The 7,100-nt window shown below is 49.4% G+C and overlaps 1 non-coding gene across 1 annotated transcript; it reads left to right on the top strand.

Annotated features, from left to right (window-relative positions):
* Positions 1-1,518: 1,518 nt before the first annotated feature.
* Positions 1,519-1,605, top strand: TRNASTOP-UCA (transfer RNA opal suppressor (anticodon UCA)). Its single transcript has one exon. It is a non-coding gene; the product is annotated as a tRNA-Sec (tRNA).
* The last annotated feature ends 5,495 nt before the right edge of the window (positions 1,606-7,100 follow it).

Below are 7,100 nucleotides of genomic sequence, written 5' to 3'. Positions count from 1 at the left end.
GAAGAAAAATTCCTGCCTGGCATTGGCAGGCAGAGGAGCCGCTGCCCAACCAGCTCCTTCTGATAGAAAACCCTGCTTCTGGGTTGGAGTTTAAAATGTGCTCTAAAAAACACATTAAGCTGCTTAAAAAGCTGTTCGCTACAAACAGTAAGACCTCAGACAGACTCATGCCCATGTCGAGGAGTCAGTGGGCCAGATGATACCAGAGCTCGTTCAGCTCCAACGGGATAAGTCATGACTTGGAGCCAGGCACTGAAAGCAATGTCGTGCCCAGCAGTGCTCCTGGGTGCAAGCAGGAACGGTGCTGCCCCACCATGTATTTTTCGCTTTCCTTTGCTGACACCTACAAAAGTGCTCCCAGCTTTGGGCTGCGGCCCCGGTTCTGATCCGTACCAGTTTTACCCTGGTGTTTCTCCACTGAGGACCAGTTTTGAGCCTCAGCTTTCCTGAGGCGAGCAAGAGGGGGAATGGGCCTAGGGTTTTATTTATTGCTTACACCAAAAAGAATCATCTAATTAAAAATCACTGGAAACCACATGCATTTGCAGAAATGGCTCCACTTCAGAGGAATCTCTCGAGGCAAATAAGTGAGTAATTTTTCAAGGATTTAGACATTTATGAAAATAGCCTCTATAGTTACACTCCCCAGGATAAAATTACAAGTGTTTTCAATCCTCATACTTCGGGGCATAAGTTGATCCTCAGCTGGGGGCCAGGGAGGAATTTCCTCCCAGAGGATATTATTGTTCTGCGAGGTATCTCGTGGGAGATTCACATCTTCCTCCAGAGTATTTGGCATTAGCCACCACAGGGGAAAAAAATAAAAGATACTGGAAAAAAAAAAAAAAAGAGATTTCTCAAAATGAGCCACTGTCTCCTCTGCCGAGTCCTGCCTGTTTATATGCTCTTAACTAATGGGGCGGCCGCATCTACAACCCGCTTAACAACCCAGGCAGCCCCACTGATGGGGAACCCGCGGACCCGCACCGCAGCCGCTGCCGCGCGTGGGAAGCGAGCCCTAGTGGGAGAAGGAAGGCACAGGGGCGTCGGGACGGCAGCGGGCGCTGCAGGCTGCACGAAGGCTGACCCCGCACCGCCTGCTGCCCTGCCAGACCCCGGAAGAGCGGGGATGGCATCACCGCGGGGGCTGGGGCCGGTGCGGGGGAGGCACCACTCCGATGTTGTAAGGGACCCCAGGCGTCCGGGAAGGGCGGCGGGAAGGGCGCGGGGCTCCTTCTGGGAAGCGCCGTGACTCACCCGCCCCGCCCCGCCCTCGGGGACAACCAATCACCGCCCTGAAATTTGCATACGAGTCGCGGGGGCTGCTGGGTGGGCACCGGGCGCTGCGCCCACCCGGTCCTTTCCCGGTGTGGGAAGTTCCCGACCCGCTGCGGAATCGCTTCCTGCCACCGGCAACCGGCGGAGGGCGCATGCCTGGGGCGAAGCGCCCCTCACCGTAACCTCAGGGCAGCGGAGCCACGGGGCTTTATATAGGGGGGCTATGAAGCTGTGTAAATTGCCCGGATGACCCTCAGTGGTCTGGGGTGCAGGCTTCAAACCTGTAGCTGTCTAGCGACAGAGTGGTTCAATTCCACCTTTCGGGCGAGAACGGACAAAACCGCGGGGGCTGCCCTTTTGCCCCGGGCGCGGATCGGGGACCACCCGCCCCCGGAGCAAAAAGGCGGCATCCGCGATGCGCCTCGATCCCGACGTGTCGCATCGCCCTACAAGAACAGAAAAGTAAATAACAGAAGCCATTCTTTAGATCAGCTCCATATTGACGGTAACCCACCTCCCACCCACACCACAACAAAGATGCTTTGCTTCAGCAGCAAGCAACGGGTGTTAATAATGTCACCCAGCCCCACAAAAAATAAAGGTTAGCATGAAGCTGAAAAACATATTCTTCAAGCAGAAGGCATTTATTTCATGATATCCTATTGCAACAACTCCAGCAGATGATTTGGAGAGCCTCTAGTTAGGATGGGACCCCAACCAGCCCCACCACAGGCAAGAGGGAGGATTTCAAGGGCATTTTCTCATCACCTCCCGGTCCCACAAGCAGGAAGGGTGAGTCTACCTGATGAAGAGGAGATCCCAGGGAGACCTTATAGTGACCTTCCAGTACCTGAAGGGGGCCTACAGGAAAGATGGGGAGGGACTCTTTATCAGGGAGTATAATGATAGGACATGGGGTAACAGTTTTAAGCTGCAAGAGGGGAGATTTAGATAAGATATTAGGAAGAAATTCTTCTTCCTACCACCAAGAAAGGGTGGTGCGACACTGGAACAGGTTGCCCAGGGAAGTTGTGGATGCCCCATCCCTGGAAGTGTTCAAGGCCAGGCTGGATGGGGCTTTGAGCAGCCTGGTCTAGTGGGAGGTGTCCCTGCCCATGGCAGGGGGCTGGAACTAGATGATCTTTAAGGTCCCTTCCAACCTGAACTATGATTCTATGAATTTGCCCCAGAGGGAAAGAAGTAATACCAAGTGAATTATCAGGACTCCATTGTTCCTGGGTGCTTTCTGGGGGGTGCAGTGCTACCTGGAGTTAAGCAGGTAAGCGCCCCTGAGGATCCAAACCAGAATGACTGCTTCCTTAACATCAAATGACTCACTCCAGCCAAAGGCCTGGGAGGAGAAGGGAAGGGCACTGAGGGCCACAACACCGCTCCTGATGGCGGCTTCTGCTTCCAGCCCACCAAGCATCCAAGTCAATCAATCAGAGAGTAGCAGCTGTGGTGCCAGTAAGACCCACAGCTCCGGGAATACACTGGCCTGTTATGGGAAACCTGGGGGAAAAAAAGACCCTCCGTGGCTCACACAGCACATGCCAACTTTTTTTATGGCCTCGCAGGAGACTTGTGTGCGCTCTCCCCCAAGTCCCAGATGGCTATCTATCTGCTCCATGCCGCTCCATTTACCAGCCTGCCTCCTCTGCCCATAATGAACTTTCTATGTGGAATTTTGCTGCGGCCTCAGAAATTGGTATCTGCGCCGCAGTTTGGCTGGGGGCTTTTGTTTGTGTCGGGGGGAAGGGAGCACTGGAAAGGCCTTTGCCCAGTAGTGGGCAGCTGAGAACGTTAACGTTCGATGTCAGTTACCAAGTAGAACATAATACGGCTCTTTCATGTGGTGTTTATAACTGAACATGCTGTTTTGTGTCGGCCTGCTTTTTTTTTATTCCAAGAAGTAGTTTTGGATTAAATTATGACAATTACATTCTTATATTCACACACACATACACCCCCGCCAGCCCCCACCCTTGCCCTGCGTGCACACAAACACAAATGGGAATTATGCGCTCGGAGCGCGATTTGAACTATACAGCCTGGGATCTGTGCCTGGCATTGAGTTCACTTTTTTCCTCCAGAACAAAAAAGTCCACATCCACTCTGCACTCTCTCATCGCCTCAGGATAAAGCAGGATGGTCAGATTGCTGGTGTGGGTGATTTCTCCCTCAGGGAGCTCATGGGGAAAACAGACTTTCAAGCACACGAGAGAGGAGCCCGGCCAGGGAGGTTGTGGTAAGCAGCGCGGGGGTCTAGGTTTGTGAAATCCTGTGTGAATCCCTTTTCCACGCTGCTTACACCCCCCCGTACCTGGGCAGTGCCTCATCTGGTCGGTAATGCAGGCACACGGCAAGAAACGATCCCCTCTTGGGGCTGTGCCCTCCAGGGCTCCACCTCCAGCACAGGGCCGAACTTAGGGAAACATGGGGTTTCATTAGGACAGGAGACACAGAAAGTCTGCTCTAGTAGCTAAAGAGCTGACATGGTAGGTGGGACAAGGCCTTAGGAAATGGGGCACCCTATATTTTGGTGCTATTTTTTGAACACCGGTTGAAGGAGAACACCAGTGTGGAGGCCTGTGTAGATGATCTGGCTGGTGTAGGAGGGACATTTTGCACAGTGCAATCCATGTCTTGCCTGAGCCCGCTTTGTTTGGAGTCACTCATTAGTCAAGCAAAGCTTTCAGCGTTTGAACCTGAATGTCACTTTCTTTCCTGACAAAGGGCCAAACTGAGAGGAGCTAAAGGCTTCACCACTGGTTAGAAGGCAATCCAGGGGTTACTCAGAGCCAAGACGCACGAGAGCCTAGCTCCTCAGCCAAGCGTAATCTGCCTCCTGTTGTTTTCCCCATGGAGTCACAGCGGGGTGAGGAGGATGTGCTGGTGACAGATGGCTGACGCGACTTGCTAAGCATACGGGTGACTGGGCTGTGACTCAGCAAGTGTTTAGTTACAAGAGTTGGGGAGCATGTGCTTTTGCACTGCTCACGGTGGCTCTATAGCTGGGTCTCCTGGAGGACTAGGCATGGGCGGTCATCTGAAGCCTGTGACTGCCATCCTCCATGGGAGGAAAGCAGGCACACATGGCCTATTAGGGCAGAAAGTTAAGCTCCTAATTACTGTTTACATTGGTAATGGCTAATGTCTGAGTATGTATAAATATATGACCTGCTAGTGGTGCTTAGATGTCCTACTGGCCTTCAGAAAGGAAACCATTCAACATCCTGGCCTAAAATAATGACCATCTTGCTTGGAGGGAGTAGGACTCAGAAAACTTCTTTTGCAGTCGAGTCACTAGAGGGGGACAAAGACCTAGTCTGGGTATGCATCCATCTACCAGCTCCCCCACTGCAGCTGTGGGAGACACCTTGGAGAGGCAGAAGCAAAGATGGCCCTTGTCTTCCTCAGATTTGAGGGTGCCCAAGTGCTGGGACGGCTTTCCAGAGGCTGAGCAGGCAGCTGGGGATCAGCAATGTGTTGGGGAAAAAAAGCCACTCCTTTTGCCCCAGAAGCAGGATGGCGCATGCATGTGCGTGTGTAGCTTAGCAGCCTTTATGCTGGCTCTTCCAGCATTTCTGCCTACCTAGGGCCAGCCCATCCATAGCTGGCCAGGGCTCTCGAAGGCTAAATTCCAGCCATTGCACAGCACAAGACAGCATCACCTGGATGGAGGACCCAGACAATCACGTATGTTTACAGGCATATGCCCATATGCCTTTTTACTCCTTTCTCCTCTTCTATGAATGGGGGAGAGCTGAATTCTCAAGTCTTGGATAGGTGCCAGGTGTTATTGTTGTCTCTGTGAGTCAAAGACGTCATGGAAATATTGGAAGACCTGAACTCAGAGTGTACCTGTGTGCATCCCACACGCGCGTGGAGAGCTGAAGTGGCCGTGGCAAGCAGCAAGGCAGTGTTTGCTACTAACATATTGACCTGAAGTGCTTAAAAGCCACTACACAGACTCCCCTGGCAAAATGTCGGCCAGAATGACTCATACGAATGGATCGTGATACGCAGCCCTCAGCCCAGCCAGGCTGTGCATGGAACCAAGACACTCCCATTTTCTCCCCTCCAGCATACTTCCCTGACCAAATCCAGGATTGAGCCATTTGGCTCTGACTGGAGTTGGTCAGAACATGTTTTTTCTTTTCTTCTCTTTTCTCCTCCTTCACCCTTTGGAAAATGTTGACATTTCAGCAAACGGCTGAAAACCCAAACCCTGAATATTTTCCATTGGAAAACGCTGGGGGAAAGGGAGGGGAATAATCCCCAAACTGCCAACAATCAAATCTCTTTTGCTTTTAAGACTTTTGGGTTTATGAGACAGGGGCACGTTTGGACAGTGAACACTTTCTATGAAAATATCTGTTCTCTCAATACCCATTTCTTCACTAGAAAAGTGTTCTATGGCATCCTTTCCACTGGTGATGGTTTGGACGTTCTCTACATCTAATTTTGGAATCAACCTGAAGAAAACATAATTCATTTTATTGGAATATAAGGCACAAATGACACTGCCATAGCACAACTGATATTTGCTTGGTATTCTCGGTATCATGAGACTATACCGTGATATTCTGTCTTTGTCAACAGTGCTGTTTACACAAACATCTCAAGCAAGTTTGGAACCTGGTCTCTGGAGACACCACAGTCCCAGAGCTGCAGCTGACTTGCCTCAGACCTCAGAGCACATTCCTGAAGGGAATCTACCTTTCACAAGATCGCATCAAAGGCTGTAAAGGAAGCAATGCGTACCGAACGGTATATTATCTGTAAATATCCCTTGAGTAATTGATAGCACAAGAACACTTACAAAGCAGTTTGTTCTGATGTCTTCAGCTGATTTAAATTTCTGTCTGAATTGTAATGTAGACCTGAAGCATCTGTTTCATCTTGTCTTTGCATATTATTCTGCTTTCCTGTAAGTTAAAAATAAAAAAGGGACAATGTTAGCATAACAGAACACACATATTTGTAAGAGATGACTTTAACTAAATGTGGCTAATAGCAGGTTAGAGTTTAAAAAAGGAAAGATCTTGAAACGGGCATACACTGGTCATAAATAAATTCAGGCTACAAACCAGTAGAAGCTTTTAAAACAACAGCAGAGTAAAGTTCAGAATAACCTCCAAAGAGGAACAATGGGAATAAAAAACTTAACTGTTTGAAGACAGATCTTTATCTGTTGTGGGATATCATGACAGCAGAGGAGTAGATTCAATGACCCAGAGGTCCCTTCTAATTTGTTGTGCCCCTTTCCCCACTTTTTCCCACACTGAAGCTTCCCAGTTACTCTACATTCTCTCTGGTAAGATTTAGCCATTGCACTGCTGCACTTTGTTCTGATTTAGTACAGATTTCTATCTCTTGACACCTCCAGGTTTTTCTGAACTAGCCACCTGTGTTTGAATTATGTCAGCACCAAAGAGGGGGCATATATTACTCCATCAAATTAATATTTTTTATTTTCTTTTCAGTTGAGAACACCTCCCTGTCATTGTTAAAGCATATAAAGCAGTGAGTTTAAAAAGACGATGATGCAAAATCTCAATTTTTGATCTCACCTTTGTCAGCTAGGGACAACTAAATTGTATGCGGGTAAGAGGACGAGGCACTGAAAGTCTCTGATATGTTAGTGGCAAGAAACACAGAGGTCCTAAGGACCTGCATTGGTGCTGTGTGTCCTTTGTCATAATTATTCAGGATAAGGAAGCAATTTTTCACTTACAGAAGTCTACTCTTGCGTTAATAAAGCCAAAAGATCAAGAGCTTTACTCCCTCATCTTGGAAACACAACTGCATGCAAGAAG

This window comes from Chroicocephalus ridibundus, chromosome 3, assembly GCF_963924245.1.
Source record: "Chroicocephalus ridibundus chromosome 3, bChrRid1.1, whole genome shotgun sequence".
Lineage (NCBI taxonomy): Eukaryota > Metazoa > Chordata > Aves > Charadriiformes > Laridae > Chroicocephalus > Chroicocephalus ridibundus.
This window is presented reverse-complemented; position numbering and strand designations above follow the sequence as displayed.